The sequence below is a fragment of the Osmia lignaria genome, unplaced genomic scaffold, assembly GCF_051020975.1.
Source record: "Osmia lignaria lignaria isolate PbOS001 unplaced genomic scaffold, iyOsmLign1 scaffold0045, whole genome shotgun sequence".
In the NCBI taxonomy this organism is placed as follows: domain Eukaryota; kingdom Metazoa; phylum Arthropoda; class Insecta; order Hymenoptera; family Megachilidae; genus Osmia; species Osmia lignaria.
Window position 1 is genome coordinate 1 of NW_027478186.1, and position 19,835 is coordinate 19,835.

The window sequence follows — 19,835 nt, forward strand, 5'->3', positions numbered from 1 at the left end:
AATTTTAATTAATTAATTAAATAAAATTTTTTTATTGTTTTAATTAGTATATTATAAAAAGTTTTTATAAAAATTTTATGTTAAAGTAATATTTTAAGAAATAATAAATATATTTATATATATAAGTAATGTAAATGAAATTTTAAAATTTTATAAATTAAAGTAAAATTTTGTACCTTTTGTATCAGGGTTAATTTAAAAATTTTTAATAAATTAAATATCTCGAAATTAAAAGAGTTAAATATATAAAATTTTTTTTGTTGAATAAAAATTATAAATATATATTTAGAGATTAGATGTTATTCAATTTTAATGATATCTAGTTATTTTTGAATTAAATTTAATTTATATATTTTTTAAAGTAAATTTAAATAAAAAAGTTTATTTTAGAAAATATAAATAATTTATGGGATAATCTATAAATTAAATTTATATAATAATTTAAATTAAAATTAAAAAGATTAATTTTAAAATTTAAAAGAATTTAATGAGTATTTAATAATTTATTAATAAATTTTTAATTATAGTAAAATTAATTATATATATTGATTTTAAAAAAAAAATAATTTTAATAATATTAGTTATAATATAATGATTAAATTAGTAATTTAATTTGTATAAATTATTTTATGAATAGTATATATATAAATATATATTTAAGTAACTAGGCAAAATAATTATATTCACCTGTTTAACAAAAACATGTCTTTTTGAATTTAATATAAAGTCAGTTCTGCTCAATGAGGAATTAAATAGCTGCAGTATTTTGACTGTACAAAGGTAGCATAATCAATTGTCTTTTAATTGAAGGCTGGGATGAATGAATTAATGAAATATAAACTGTCTCAATAATATAAAATAAATTTAAATTTTGAGTCAAAATGCTTAATTTTATTTAAGGGACGATAAGACCCTATAGAATTTTATATATTATAAATTTTATAAATTGTATTAATATATTTAGTTGGGAGGATTTTTAAATTTATTTAACTTTAAAATTTTAAAATATTGATTGATAGAATTTTAAATTGAAATATAATTAATAATATAAAAATAAATTACCTTAGGGATAACAGCGTAATATTTTTGGAAAGATCAAATTGAAAAAGGTGTTTGCGACCTCGATGTTGAATTAAAATTAATTATAAATGCAGGTGTTTATAAATTTAGTCTGTTCGACTATTAAAATTTTACATGATTTGAGTTCAGATCGACGTGAGTCAGATTGGTTTCTATCTTTAAAAAGATTTAAGATTTTTGTACGAAAGGACTAAGTTTTAAAAATAATTTTTAATTAATTATTAATAAGTTAAATTATCTTGGCAGAGTAGTGCATTAAATTTAGAATTTAAATAATATATATATAATTATAGATAATAATTTATTTAAATTTTATTTATTTATTAATTACTGTAGTGATAGTATTAATTGGGGTAGCATTTTTAACATTATTGGAACGAAAAATTTTAGGTTATATTCAAATTCGTAAAGGTCCAAATAAAGTAGGAATTAAAGGTTTATTACAACCTTTTTCTGATGCAATTAAATTGTTTTCTAAAGAATATATATATTTGGATAAAATTAATTTATATATATATATATTAGGTCCAATAATTATATTATTAATTTCGGTATTTTATTGATTATTAATGCCTTATTTTAGAAATTGAATAAATTTTAAATTTGGATTGGTATTTTTATTTTTAATATTAAGTTTAAGAGTTTATCCAACTATAATAATAGGATGATCATCTAATTCAATTTATGCAATATTAGGGTGTTTACGATCTATTTCTCAATCTATTTCTTTTGAAGTGAGATTATTTTTTATATTTTTTGTTATTATAATATTTATTGAGAGATTTTCTTTAGAAACATTTATTAAATTTCAATTTAATGTAAAATTTATTTTTTTTTTTTTTCCTTTATATTTTATATTAATTATTAGAATAATAATTGAATTGAATCGGGCTCCTTTTGATTTAATTGAGGGGGAGTCTGAATTAGTTTCAGGATTTAATGTTGAATATTATAGGGGGAGATTTTCTTTAATTTTTATAGCTGAATATATAATAATTTTATTTATAAGATTGATTATATCAATTATTTTTTTTAATTTTAATTATTCAATTTTTACTTTATTAATAATTTTATATCATAATTTTTTTTTTATTTGAATTCGAAGAATTATACCTCGAATTCGATATGATGAATTAATATATATATGTTGAAAAAAATTTTTATCTTTTATTTTAATTTATATATATATTAATTTTATTTTAAAAATATTAATAAATTTATATATTTAAATTAATAGAAAGTTATTTTTCTTTAATATATTTTCAAAATATATGTCTATTCAGACTCATTAATTAATAATTATAGATGATTTTATCTCAAAATTTTATAAAATATATATTTGAAAAAAAAAATATAAAGTATATATTTGTAAAAATTAGATTAATTAAAGTGTAAGGATAATCAATAGGTTGTCTTCCTAATCAAGTTAAAATGATGAAATTATTAATAAAAAATCAAAATAAGAAATTATTTAATGGGTAAAATTTATTAGTTTTAAATTTATGATTTATTATAAATGGGAGAATAAAAAGAATTAAAATAGAAAAAAGTAAAGCTAATACTCCCCCTAATTTATTGGGAATAGCTCGTAAAATTGAATAAGCAAATAGGAAATATCATTCAGGTTTAATATGTTGTGGGGTATTTATAGGGTTTGCAATAGATCAATTATCAGGATCATTTAATATATTAGGATTTTGTAGAATAATAAATCTAAATGATATAAAAATTATAAAAAATCCAAGAATATCTTTGGATGAGAAATATGAGTGGAAAGGAATTTTATAAATATTTCTATTTGTTCCTATTGGATTATTAGATCCAGTTATATGAAGGAAATAAAGATGTATAATAACTATTATTAGAATTAATAATGGTAAAATAAAATGTAATGAAAAGAATCGATTTAATGTAGCATTATTAATAGAAAATCCTCCTCAGATTCATTCTACAATTGTTTGTCCAATATAAGGGATTGCAGAAAGAAGATTTGTAATTACTGTTGCTCCTCAAAAAGATATTTGTCCTCATGGTAAAACATATCCTATAAAAGCAGTTCCTATTGAAGTTAATAAAATAATAATTCCAATATTTCATACATGTTGAGATGAATAACATTGATAAAAAATATTTCGTCTAATATGTATATATATACAAAGAAAATAAAATGATGCCCCATTTAAATGAATATAACGAAATATTCATCCAGAATTAACATTTTTTATAATGTGAATAATTCTATCAAAAGCATAATTAATATTTGGACAATAATGCATAGATAAAATGAAACCTGAAATAATTTGAATTAATAAAAGAATTCCTAAAATTGATCCAAAGTTTCATAAATAATTAATGTTTACTGGGGTAGGATGAATATTGAATGAAGAATAAATGATATTAAGAAATTTATTAGATTTAAAAATTTTTAAATATTTATTTTTCATTAAATTTTAATTTTACGAAGAGGGATTATTTTAATTGTAGATATTTTGAATGAAAGAGTTAAGCAAATTAATAAGAATAAGATTATAAAAATAGTTAAATAATTTATTGGATAAAAATAAATATTTTGAATTTTAAATAAATTATTATTTAAAATTATGTTTTCTGTAAATATAAAAATTGGTATTCAATTAATAAAATGAATAATTATAATAAAAGAAATAAAAAAAAAATTAATAGAAGTGATTAGTTCAAAAAATTTTATTTTTGAATTTTCATTGTTAATTAATCTTACAAAATAATTAAATATAATTATTATTCCTCCGATTAAAGAAATTGAAATTATAAAAGAGTATATTGAATTATTTATATTTAAAAATATTAAAGTAGATGAGGATAAGGTGAAAATAATAAAAGAGAATAAAATAGTAATTGGATGTAGTGAAGAAAGTAATAAAATATTTGTGATAATAAATAGATTTATGAATATAAATAAAATTTTTGATATTAACATTAACAAAATATAGTTTAAATAAAAATTTTAATTTTGGGAATTAAAGATATTTATAAAATTATTTTGAAATTAGACTTTAGAAAAAATTTTCAATATTAATTTACAAAATTAATGTTTTTTTTAAACTATAAAGTCTAATTTATTTTAAAAAGATATTTTTTAATTTTAATAGTTTTAATTTTTATAATAATATTAATAATTAATAAGTATTTTTTAATATTTTTAATTAGAATGGAATTTTTCGTAGTATTGAATTTAATAATTTTAATATTAAATGAGTTGGAATATTTAAGGTGAATATTTATATATTATTTAATTTTTTCTGTTTGTGAAGCTGTTTTAGGATTATCAATTGTAGTGTCAATATTGAGAATTATTGGAAATCAAGGTTTTATAATAATAAATTTAAAATGTTAATAATAGAAAGTATAATTTTTATAGTTGGATTTTTAATTATTAATTTTAATATTTATAAAAAGTTATATTTTATTAGAAATATAATATTTTTATTGAGTTTTTTGATATTAAGAATGAATAGATTTTTTATGGAATGAATTAATTTAAGATTAAATTTTGGATTAAATTTTTATTCTTATGGAATTATTATGATATCTTTATGGATTTTTGGATTAGTATTTATGAGAATTAATCAGGAAAAAAATTTGATTTTATGTTTAAATTTATTAATATTAATATTAATTGTTTTAGTAATAAATTTTTTTAGAATAAATATATTAATATTTTATTTTTTTTTTGAAGTAAGTTTATTAATTATTTTTTTTTTTATTATGAAATGAGGAATAGGATTTTTACGAATTTATGCAAGATATTATTTGATATTTTATACTTTATTTTTTTCATTACCTTTATTATTAGTATTATTTTATTTATTTAATTTAATAGGGTCTTTAAGATTTTTATTATTAGAAAGAATAAAATTTAAGTTAAATAAAATTTTATTTTTATATTTAATTATAGGATTTTTAGTAAAAATACCAATATATATAATTCATGGTTGATTATTAAAAGCTCATGTAGAAGCTCCTGTATTTGGATCAATAATTTTAGCTGCAATTTTATTAAAGTTAGGGTCTTATGGATTATTACGATTAATAATGATTTTTTTTCAAAATTTTTTAGAAATGAATAAGTATTTTATTGAAATTGGATTATTGGGAAGGATTATTTTAAGATTTAGTTGTTTTCGACAAATTGATATAAAAATTTTAGTAGCAATATCTTCTGTTGTTCATATAAATTTATTAATAGCTTCTATATTTACTATAAGAAAATTAAGATTTTTAGGTTCATATTTAATAATAATTGCTCATGGGTTGTGTTCTTCTGGATTATTTTATTTATTAAATTTATGTTATTTGGAGACTCATAGACGATTGATAATTATTAATAAGGGTGTTTTAATTTTTATGCCTTCTATATCATTGATATGATTTTTAATATGTTCTTCAAATATAGCTGCTCCTTTTTCTTTAAATTTAGTTGGGGAAATTTTTTTATTGATAAGATTAGTTAATTGAATAAGATTATTAATAATTAAATTATTTTTTTATTGTTTAGTTAGATTTATGTATTCTTTATATTTTTTTAGATTTATTGTTCATGGAAAGAATTTTTTTTATAAAAGATTAAGAAGAGGAAAATTAATTAATTATTTAATTTTATTATTTCATTGAATTCCTTTAAATATAGTTATTTTAAATTTAAGAATTTTTATTTAATTTAAATAGTTTAAAAAAAAATTTTGAAATGTGGGTTCAAAGATGTAAATTAAGTACTTTAAATTATTTTAATTATATTTGTATATATATTATTTGTATTTACGGGATTTTTTTTTTTATTTATAATAATTATTTTTTTTAATAGGAATTTAATTATTTTAGAATGAATAATTTATAGATATAATAGAATAAAATTTTCTTTTTTTATTTATTTAGATTTTTATAGAATAATATTTTTAATATTAGTTTCACTTATTTCTATAGTTGTATTAATTTATAGAATTTATTATATAGAAGGGGATAAATTTATAAATCGATTTATTATTTTAGTAATTTTATTTGTAGTATCAATATATTTTATAATTTTGAGACCTAGATTTTTAACAATTTTATTAGGATGAGATGGTTTAGGATTAATTTCTTATTGTTTAATTATTTATTATCAAAATGATAAAGCTTATAATGCTGGAATATTAACAATTTTTAGAAATCGTGTAGGGGATGTGGGAATTTTATTAATAATTACTATGGGAATAATATATGGGAGGTGAAATTTAATAATTTATAAATTTAATTTATTAATATTAATTTTATTAGTATTAGTAGCTTTTACAAAAAGAGCTCAAATTCCATTTACTTTATGATTACCTGCTGCAATAATAGCTCCTACTCCTGTCTCATCTTTAGTTCATTCTTCAACTTTAGTAACAGCTGGGGTTTATTTATTAATTCGATATAATAAATTTTTGTTTTTAGGATGTTTTAATAAATATATTTTATTAATTTCTAGGTTAACTATATTTATAGCGGGTTTAATTGCAAATTATGAATTTGATTTTAAAAAAATTATTGCTTTATCGACTTTAAGTCAATTAAGATTAATAATAAGAATTTTAAGATTAGGATTTTGGGAAATAGCTTTTTTTCATTTAGTAATTCATGCTTTATTTAAATCTTTAATATTTTTATGTGTGGGTAGATTTATTCATAATTTTAATAGAAATCAAGATATCCGATGTTATGGTGGTATAATTTATATTTATCCTTTTAAAACTATAGTTTTAATTTTTTCTTTAATATGTTTAATAGGATTTCCTTTTATATCAGGATATTTTTCTAAAGATATAATTATGGAATTAATTTTTTTAAGAAAAATAAATATAATTAGAATAATATTTTTAATTTTTTCTACAATTTTTACTGTATCTTATTCTATTCGATTAATTATATTTATTTTATTTTCTAAAAAAAATTATTATGTAAATTTAATTAAGAAAGAAGGTATTTTGGTAAATTTTTGTATATTTATTTTATTAATAACTATTTTTTTTATTGGATATTTATATTTTAAAATTTTTAATTTAAATTATTTAATTGTATTAACAATAAATTTAAAAATTATGGTTATAAAATTAATTTTATGTGGAATTTTGATTGGGCAGTTTTTTTATTTTAATTCTTATAAAAATTTAATAATAGGAAATTTTATAAGAACAATATTTTATATCGAAAAAATTTATTTGTATTATGATTTACCTTTAAATATAGTTATATTGTATGAAAATATTCATGAAAAAAATTTATTTGAATTTAAGATTAAATTTATAAAATTGAAATTTTATTTATTTAAATATAAGTTAAATGAATATAATTTTATGAATATATTATTAACTAATTTATTAATAATATTAATTTTTATTTTTTTAATTTAAAATTTAAATAGCTTAAGAAGAGCATAATATTGAAGATATTAAGGTAATTTTAATATTTTTAAATAAAATTTTTATAAATATAATTTTTATAAATAAATTTTATATTTATTAATATTATACTGAAAATATAAAGTTTTATTAAACTATATAAAAATTATTTAGAAATAATAATATATAAAATATTAAATTTAGAATTAGAAGTTCTATTTAAATTTATTTCTTTAATTGGAATTTTAATTCAATAAATTTATTAACAATAAATTGCTTCTATTTTAGCTTCAATTAATATTAATATGTATATATTATATATATAAATATATGAAGTAATTTTTACAATTAATTTCGGCTTAATATTAGACTTTTTTAGTCCATATATTAAAAAATTCAATTTAATAATCTATAACTTCATTCAATAAGTAGACTAATAATTATTAAAAAAATAAAAATTAAAATAATTAATATTAAAAAAATAGATTTAAATTTTATTAAAAAGATAGATGGTAAAATTAAGATAATTTCAATATCAAAAATTAAGAATAGTAAAGTAATTAGGAAAAATTGTGTAGAAAATGGGAGACGGGAGTTTGATTGGGAGTTAAATCCACATTCAAATGGGGTAATTTTTTCTCGATTTAATGGTTTATATATTCTTAAATAAAAATTAATTAATATAAGTATAGAAGTAATAATTATTATAAAATAAAATAAAAATATAATATTAAAAATTATATATATTAATTTTATAAATTTTTTAATTGGAAATTAAATGTAATTAAGTTTATACTATATATATATTAATTATTATTATATTTAAAATATTCATCAATAAATTGAAATATATAAAAATAATCAAATTACATCTACAAAATGTCAATATCAAGATGCTGCTTCAAAATTAAAATGATGAGTTGCAGAAAAATGTAGATTAATTAATCGGATTAGTGTAATAAATAAGAAAATAATTCCAATAATTACATGTAATCCGTGAAATCCTGTTGCTATAAAGAAAATAGATCCAAAAATTCTATCATTAAAACAGAATGGAGCTTCTATATATTCAATAAATTGGAGAAAAGAAAAATATATTCCTAAAATAATAGTAATTATTAGAGAAATTTTTCTTTCTATATAATTTTTATTTAATAATCTATTGTGACTTCAAGTTAGGGAAATTCCTGAAGAAATTAAAATTAATGAATTTAATAAAGGGATTCTAAATGGATTGAATATGATAATATTTTTAGGGGGTCAAAGTAAACCAATTTCTATTCCTGGGGAACTTATAGAATGAAAATAAGTTCAAAATAATGAAATAAAAAAAAAAAATTCTGAAATAATAAATAAGATTATTCTAAATTTTATTAGTTTTAAAACTAAAAATGTATGAAATCCTTGAAAAGTTCTTTCTCGAATAATATCTCGTCATCAAAAAAATATAGAAGAGATTAAGATAAGAAAATTAATAAAAATTAAAAAAAAATTTAAGTAAAAGAATCATATTACTAATCTTAATAATAAATTTATTAAATTAAAAGCGTTTATAATAGGTCAAGGTCTGTTAGTAACTAAATGAAAAGGATGATTATAATAAATTGACATTAATTTTTAGATTCTAAAAAATATAATAAAGAAAGAATAGAAAATACATATGCTTGAATTATAGAAACTGCAATTTCTAAAATTATTAATAAATTTTGAATTAAAATTGTGATAGGTAATAAAATTAAGAATTTAGAAATGAATGTGCCTAAAAGAGTTAATAGTAGATGTCCTGCAATTATATTTGCAGTTAATCGAATTGCTAAAGTAAAAGGTCGAATAATATTTCTAATTAGTTCAATTATTACTATAAAATTTATTAAAGCAGGGGGTGTATTTAAAGGAACTAAATGAATTAATATATTTAATGGTTTATTTCATCATCTATAAATAAAAAATCTTATTCAAGAAGATAAAGCAATAATTAAATTAAATGATATATGACTTGTTGAAGTAAAAATATAAGGGAATAATCCTATAAAATTTCTTAATGCAATAAAAGTTATTAATCTAAAAAAAATTAAAATATTTATTTTATACTTTTTTTTTGTTAAGCTTTTAAATTCAGAAAAAATAATTTTAGAAATTGAAATAAATAATATTTCAAATCGGGATGGAATAATTCAAAAATTTAAAGGTAGAATAATAAAAATTAATATAGAATTAATTCAATTTAAAGAAAAATGTATTCTTGTAGTTGGGTCAAAAATTTCAAAAAGATTTATTATCATTTTCAATTAAATAATTTATGGGTTTTAAAGGATTTTTTAGGAAAATAAATTTTTAAATTAATTGGAAAAAAATAAATTTTAAAGATTAATATGAAAAAAATTAATAATTCAAAGATAGAAATTAATATTCAATATCTAGGTCTTATTTGTGGAATAAAATTTTCATTAAGAGTATAATAAATACTATATTTGATTTAAAAGATCAATTCTTATTTTGTTTCAGACACTTAATGATAAAATTTAAGAAATAATTTTGAAGGAAATTAATTTTAATTTGACAAATTAATGTTATTATTTATATTTAACTAATTTCTTTAAGTAGAATTTTTAATTCAATTTATAAAATTGTTATAAGATGTAGATTCTAAAACAATAGGTATAAATCTATGATTTATACCACAAATTTCTGAACATTGGCCAAAAAAAAGTCCAGGTCGTAAAGCAAGAATATTTATTTGATTAATTCGACCTGGGGTTGCATCTCTTTTTACTCCTATAGAAGGAATAGTTCAAGAATGAATAACATCTGTAGAAGTAGTTAATATTCGAATTGAAATTTTAAAGGGAATAATTATACGATTATCTACATCCAATAATCGGAAAGAATTATATTCAAAGTTTTTATTTATATAAGAATCAAATTCAAAATTATTAAATTCAGGATATTCATATCTTCAGTATCATTGGTGTCCAATACTTTTTACTGTAAAAAAAATTGGGTTTCATAATTCATCTGTAAAATATAAAATTTTTAAAGATGGAAAACAAATAAATAAAAGAATAATAGCTGGAATAATAGTTCAAATAATTTCAATAGTATGATGTTTTAAAAGAAATCGATTAATAAATTTATTATTAAAAATATCTATTAATATAAAAAGTGTAGTTGAAATAATTATGATTATAAATATTATAGTAAAATTATGAAATGATATAAGATTATCTGAATAAGGGGAATTTGAATCTTGAAATGAATATATATATCATGAAGAAATTTTTAATAAAAATTAAATAATTTTATATATGGATCTTAAATCCATTGCACTAATCTGCCATATTAAATTAAATTTTTAAAATTAATGGAATTTCCCTATAAGAATGATTTAAAGGGGGATTATGTATAATTCATTCTAAAGCTGTTTGATTAAATTTAAATAAAATTATTCGTTTTGAATATAATCTTTCAAAAATAATATAAATTATTACAATAATTCTGTTTAAAGTAATTAAAGATCCTATAGAGGAAAATAAATTTCAACATATATAAGAATCTGGATAATCTGAATATCGACGTGGTATTCCTATTATTCCTAAAAAATGTTGAGGAAAAAAAGTTATATTTACTCCAATAAATATTAAGAAAAATTGAATTTTTAATCAAGATTGGTTTATTGAAAGTCCAATGATTATAGGGAATCAGTGAATAATAGCGGCTATAATAGAAAAAATAGCTCCTATAGATAAAACATAATGAAAATGTCCTACAACATAGTATGTATCATGTAGGATAATATCAATAGAAGAATTAGATAATATAATTCCTGTTAATCCTCCTATGGTAAAAAGAAAAATAAATCCTAGAGTTCATATAATAGATATATTTATTTTTAATTTAGAGCCGTGATATGTTGCTAGTCATCTAAAAACTTTAATTCCTGTTGGAATTGCAATAATTATAGTAGCTGAGGTAAAATAAGCTCGAGTATCTACATCTAATCCGACGGTAAATATATGATGAGCTCATACAATAAAACCTAAAAGTCCAATTCTTAATATAGCATAAATTATTCCAATATTTCCAAAAGTTTCTTTTTTTCCTCTTTCATTAGAAATAATTTGGGAAATTAACCCAAATCCTGGAAGGATTAGAATATAGACTTCTGGGTGACCGAAGAATCAAAATAAATGTTGATAAAGAATTGGGTCTCCTCCTCCAGTTGGATCAAAAAAAGATGTATTAAAATTTCGGTCAAATAATAATATAGTAATAGCACCAGCTAATACTGGTAAGGAAAAAAGTAAAAGAATAGTTGTAATAAAAACAGATCAAGGAAATAAAGGTAATTGTATATGTTTTAAGGAAATATTTTTTATTATAATAATTGTAACAATAAAATTTAGTGATCCTATAATAGAAGATAATCCTGAAATATGTAAAGAAAAAATTGCTAAATCTACTGAGGGTGAAGAATGGTATAAATTTGAAGATAAAGGAGGATATACAGTTCATCCTGTTCCTGGTCTTGGATTTAAAAAATTTCTTAAAAGTAAAATTATTAAAGATGGGGGTAAAAGTCAAAATCTAATATTATTTATTCGGGGAAAAGCTATATCTGGAATTCCTAATATTAAAGGAATTAATCAATTTCCAAATCCCCCAATTAAAAATGGTATTACAAGAAAAAAAATTATTAAAAAAGCATGAGCTGTAACTAAAGAATTATAGATTTGGTCATTAGAAATTCATGATCCAGGAATACTTAATTCTATTCGAATAATAATTCTTATTGCTGAACCAATTATTCCAGATCATAAAGCAAATATTATATAAAGAATTCCAATATCTTTATGATTAGTAGAATAAAACCATTTAATTAAGATTTAAAAATATTATATTTTCAACTTTGAAGGTTGATAGTTTATTGTTAACTTAAAATCTTTATAAGTATTATGCCTGATAAAAGGATTAAATTGTAAATTTAATAATGAAATAAATTTTCTAATACTAAAAAATTAATAGATAAAAATTAAAAAAAAAAATTAAAGAAAAGGTTAAAATTAAATTAAAATTATTCTTGAAATAGAATTTTGGGAATTTTAATCAAGATTTTTTAGTTAATTTCGATAAAGTAAGTTGATAGTTAATAATATTTAAATAACTTCATGTTATAATAACTCTAGAAATTGCTAAAATAATTAAAAAGAAAATAGATTTTTGAATTAAAATATTTTCATAAAAAAAAAATCATTTTGCTATAAAAGAACTAAATGGAGGTAATATACTATAAGAAAAAATAATAATAATAAAAAGATAATTAAAATTTTTTATTCTATTTAAATTTAAAGTGAAAATTTTATTTTTAAAATTTATTTTTTCAAGTAAATAAAGTAATAGAAATGTATTTAATAAATAAATAATAAAATAAAAAATAAATGTTTGAGAATTAAGAAATGAAATAAAAATTAAGTAAGAGGAATGATTTATTGAGGAAAAAATTAGAATTTTTTTTAAATTTGTTTCTTCTATAATGAAAATAGAAGCAATAATTCTATTTATAGTTAAAAATATTAATAAATAAGAATTAAAGTAAATAGAAAATCTAATTAAATTAATAGGAATAATTTTTGCAAATGTGGAGAAAAAAAAAATTTCGTTTCAAGAGAGAAAAGGAAATGTATAAATTATTCATACATTAAAAGGAAAAATTCCTAATTTTAAGAATAATCTAAATATTAAGATTAAATTAGTATTAGTTTTTAATTGAATAATTAAATAATTTATTGAATAAATAAAATTTATAAAAATTAATAATCTAGAGATTCTAGAGATAAAAAAATAAATTAATCTGGGAATTTTATTTACATTATTAAAATTTAAATATCCAATAAAAATAAGAGAAAAAAATTCTAAAATTATTCATTTTATAAAAATATTTTCTAAAAAAAAAATAGATAATGAAAGTAAAATAAGGGAAAATTTAATAAAAATATTTAATTGGGAAATTTTTATAAATAATTTATAATTAAATTTAATTTAAATTATTTAACAATAGTATAAATATTATACATATATATTCTATCAAAATAATCCTTTTATCAGGCATATTGTTTTATTTATGTTTAAGTTTAATAATATATATATATATATATATATATATATATTAAATATATCTTAGTGTAAAAGCATTTAAAAATTTGAATTTTAAGGAACTAAAAAAATTAGTAGATATATAAAATTATAATATATAATTTTATTAAATATTTATAAAAGAAATTAATCTATATTTAGATCATGAGTCTAATAACTTAAATTTAGTTTATTTATAAAGATATAATTTAAAATTTATTTTTAATTGCAATTTAAATGTTATAAAATTAACTAATATCCAAATTAAAAAATTTTAATTATATATATATATATATATATATATATATATATATATATATATATATATATATATAATAAAATTATAAAATTAAGAAAATTAATAAAATTAAGGAATTTTGTATTAAAATTAAATATAGAATAATTTTTTAATATTTATAAGTTAAGTAAATAAATATTAAATAGAATTTAAAATTGTGAATAATATATATAATATTTATAATTTAAAATTGTGAAATAATATATATAATATATGATATATAAATATAATTTAAAATAAAGTATAATGGGATAAAATAAATTAAATTAATTTTTTTATAAAAATTAATTTTCAAAAAGATAATGATAAATTATTAAAGATCTAATATTAAAATTGTCTACTAGAATACAATAGCAAATAATATAAAATATTTTAATATAAGGAACTTTATATTTTTTTCAATTTTTTATAAGTTTGAATATAATTTTATATTTGTATTTTTTTAACATATATTTAAATTTGTAAAAATGTATTTAAATTGAAAATTTAATGTTTTATTGTAACTATTAAATAAGATTAAAATAAATTATATATATATATATATATATATATATATATATATAATTTTAAAATTAAATTTATTATTAGAATTAATAGAATTAATTAATTTTAATTATTTAATTATTTATTTATATTTTGTTAAAATTAAATTAAAATTATTTAATAATTAAGAAATTAAAATTTTTTTATAATTATTTAAATATAAATTAAAGTTTAAATAATTATTAAATTATTTAATTTAATATTTATATTTTGATTTTTGTTTATTAAAATTAAATTTTTAATTTAATAATTAAAAAAGTTGTATTAAATATATTATTTTTATTAGAAAATTATATATTAAATAAAAATTAAATATTAAGGTATAGTAGAAAAGGGTTATATATTTTTAAAATATATAATCCTAACGTTCTTTAATATATATATATATATATATATTATAAATATAAATAAATTAAATTTTTAATTTAATAATTAAAAAAGTTATATTAAATAATATTATATTATTAAATATTAAGGTATAGAATAAAGAGTAGAGGATTATATATTTTTTAAGTATATAATCCTAACGTTCTTTAATGTTTATATATATATATATATATATATATATTATATATTAAATTTTTAATTTAATAATTAAAATTATATTAAATATTATTTTATTAAAAAATTATATATTAAATAAAAATTAAATTAAATATTAAGATTATAAAAATAAAGGATTATATATTTTTAAATATATAATCTTAATGTTTTTATATATATATATATATATATATATTAAAATTAAATTTTTAATTTAATAATTAAGAAAGTTATATTAATATTAATTAAATATTAAGGTATAGTATAAGGAGAATAGAGGATTATATATTTTATTTTTTAAGTATATAATCCTAACGTTCTTTAATATTTATATATATATATATATATATATATATATATATATATATATTAAAATTAAATTTTTAATTTAATAATTAAGAAGGTTATATTAATATTAATTAAATATTAAGGTATAGTAATAAGGAGAATAGAGGATTATATATTTTATTTTTTAAGTATATAATCCTAACGTTCTTTAATATTATATATATATATATATATATATATATATATATATATATATATATATATATATATATATATATATATATAAATTAAATTTTTAATTTAATAATTAAGAAGGTTATATTAATATTAATTAAATATTTAGGTATAGTATAAGGAGAATAAAGGATTATATATTTTATTTTTTAAGTATATAATCCTAACGTTCTTTAATATTTATATATATATATATATATATATATATATATATATATATATATATATATATATATATATATATATATATATATATATATAAATAAATTAAATTTTTAATTTAATAATTAATAAAGTTATATTAATATTAATTAAATATTAAGGTATAGATAAGGAGAATAGAGGAATAGAGGATTATATATTTTATTTTTTAAGTATATAATCCTAACGTTCTTTAATATTATATATATATATATATATATATATATATATATATATATATATATATATATATATTAAAATTAAATTTTTAATTTAATAATTAATAAAGTTATATTAATATTAATTAAATATTAAGGTATAGTATAAGGAGAATAGAGGATTATATATTTTTTAAGTATATAATCCTAATGTTCTTTAATATTTATATATATATATATATATATATATAAATAAATAAATATTAAATTTTTAATTTAATAATTAAGAAAGTTATATTAAATAATATTATTTTATTAAAAAATTATATATTAAATAAAAATTAAATATTAAGGAATAGAAAAATAAAGGATTATATATTTTTTAAATATATAATCCTAACGTTCTTTAATATATATATATATATATATATATATATATATATATATATATATATATATATATATATATTAAAATTAAATTTTTAATTTAATAATTAAGAAAATTATATTAATATTAATTAAATATTAAGGTATATGGAATAAAGGGTTATATATTTTTTTAAATATATAATTTTAACGTTCTTTAATATATATATATATATATATATATATATATTAAAATTAAAAGTTTTTAATTTAATAATTAAAAAAGTTATATAAAATATTTTTATTAAAAAATTATATATTTAAATAAAAATTAAATATTAAAATAAGAAAGTAAGATTAGATATTTATCATAAATATATAAATTTTAATGTTTTAAAATTTTATATAAAAATTAAATTTTTAATTTAATAATCAAAAATATATTAAAATTATTTAAAAATAAAATTAAATTATAAGTAAATGATTATAATATATATATATATATATATATATTATATTATATTTAAATTATAAATTTCTAATTTTAAAAAATATTTTTAAATTTGCAATTTAATGTTTTAAATAAACTATAGAAATTTAAAATTTATAATTTAATGTTTTATATTATAGAAATTTAAAATTATATATATATATATATATATATATATATATATATTAAATATTTATATAAAAATAATATTATTATTTATCTCAGTATAATATTAATTAATTAATATAAATTCTTTCCCACAGATTAATATATTTATTATATATTAAATATTTATATAAAAATAATATTATTATTTATCCCAGTATAATATTAATTAATTAATATAAATTCCTTCTCACAGATCAATATTTAATTTTTATATTTAATTTTTATATAAAAATAATATTATTATTTATCCCAGTATAATATTAATTAATTAATATAAATTCCTTCCCATAGACTAATATATTTATTATATATTAAATATTTATATAAAAATAATATTATTATTTATCCCAGTATAATATTAATTAATTAATATAAATTCCTTCCCATAGACTAATATATTTATTATATATTAAATATTTATATAAAAATAATATTATTATTTATCCCAGTATAATATTAATTAATTAATATAAATTCCTTCCCATAGACTAATATATTTATTATATATTAAATATTTATATAAAAATAATATTATTGTTTATCCCAGTATAATATTAATTAATTAATATAAATTCCTTCCCATAGACTAATATATTTATTATATATTAAATATTTATATAAAAATAATATTATTATTTATCCCAGTATAATATTAATTAATTAATATAAATTCCTTCCCATAGACTAATATATTTATTATATATTAAATATTTATATAAAAATAATATTATTATTTATCCCAGTATAATATTAATTAATTAATATAAATTCCTTCCCATAGACTAATATATTTATTATATATTAAATATTTATATAAAAATAATATTATTATTTATCCCAGTATAATATTAATTAATTAATATAAATTCCTTCCCATAGACTAATATATTTATTATATATTAAATATTTATATAAAAATAATATTATTATTTATCCCAGTATAATATTAATTAATTAATATAAATTCCTTCCCATAGACTAATATATTTATTATATATTAAATATTTATATAAAAATAATATTATTATTTATCCCAGTATAATATTAATTAATTAATATAAATTCCTTCCCATAGACTAATATATTTATTATATATTAAATATTTATATAAAAATAATATTATTATTTATCCCAGTATAATATTAATTAATTAATATAAATTCCTTCCCATAGACTAATATATTTATTATATATTAAATATTTATATAAAAATAATATTATTATTTATCCCAGTATAATATTAATTAATTAATATAAATTCCTTCCCATAGACTAATATATTTATTATATATTAAATATTTATATAAAAATAATATTATTATTTATCCCAGTATAATATTAATTAATTAATATAAATTCCTTCCCATAGACTAATATATTTATTATATATTAAATATTTATATAAAAATAATATTATTATTTATCCCAGTATAATATTAATTAATTAATATAAATTCCTTCCCATAGACTAATATATTTATTATATATTAAATATTTATATAAAAATAATATTATTATTTATCCCAGTATAATATTAATTAATTAATATAAATTCCTTCCCATAGACTAATATATTTATTATATATTAAATATTTATATAAAAATAATATTATTATTTATCCCAGTATAATATTAATTAATTAATATAAATTCTTTCTTATAGACTAATATATTTATTATATATTAAATATTTATATAAAAATAATATTATTATTTATCCTAGTATAATATTAATTAATTAATATAAATTCCTTCCCATAGACTAATATATTTATTATATATTAAATATTTATATAAAAATAATATTATTATTTATCCCAGTATAATATTAATTAATTAATATAAATTCTTTCTTATAGACTAATATATTTATTATATATTAAATATTTATATAAAAATAATATTATTATTTATTCTAGTATAATATTAATTAATTAATATAAATTCTTTTCCATAGACTAATATATTTATTATATATTAAATATTTATATAAAAATAATATTATTATTTATCTCAGTATAATATTAATTAATTAATATAAATTCTTTCTTATAGACTAATATATTTATTATATATTAAATATTTATATAAAAATAATATTATTATTTATCCCAGTATAATATTAATTAATTAATATAAATTCCTTTCCATAGACCAATATTTAATTTTTATATTTAATTTTTATATTAAAATTAAATTGATTTCCTTCCTACAGACCAATATTTAATTTTTATATTTAATTTTTATATTAAAATTAAATTGATTTCCTTCCTACAGATCAATATTTAATTTTTATATTTAATTTTTATATTAAAATTAAATTGATTTTCTTCCCACAGACCAATATTTAATTTTTATATTTAATTTTTATATTAAAATTAAATTGATTTTCTTCCTACAGATCAATATTTAATTTTTATATTTAATTTTTATATTAAAATTAAATTGATTTCCTTCCCACAGACCAATATTTAATTTTTATATTTAATTTTTATATTAAAATTAAATTGATCTTTCCCACAGATTAATATTTAATTTTTATATTTAATTTTTATATTAAAATTAAATTGATTTCCTTCCTACAGATCAATATTTAATTTTTATATTTAATTTTTATATTAAAATTAAATTGATTTTTTCTACAGACCAATATTTAATTTTTATATTTAATTTTTATATTAAAATTAAATTGATTTCCTTCCCACAGACCAATATTTAATTTTTATATTTAATTTATATATTAAAATTAAATTGATTTTCTTCCCACAGACCAATATTTAATTTTTATATTTAATTTTTATATTAAAATTAAATTGATTTTCTTCCTACAGATCAATATTTAATTTTTATATTTAATTTTTATATTAAAATTAAATTGATTTCCTTCCCACAGACCAATATTTAATTTTTATATTTAATTTTTATATTAAAATTAAATTGAT

At 14.9% G+C, this 19,835-nt stretch overlaps 1 pseudogene; it reads right to left on the minus strand.

The window, feature by feature from the left end:
• Positions 1-972: 972 nt before the first annotated feature.
• On the minus strand, positions 973-7,464 carry LOC143307137 (cytochrome b pseudogene; annotated as a pseudogene).
• Positions 7,465-19,835: the final 12,371 nt, after the last annotated feature.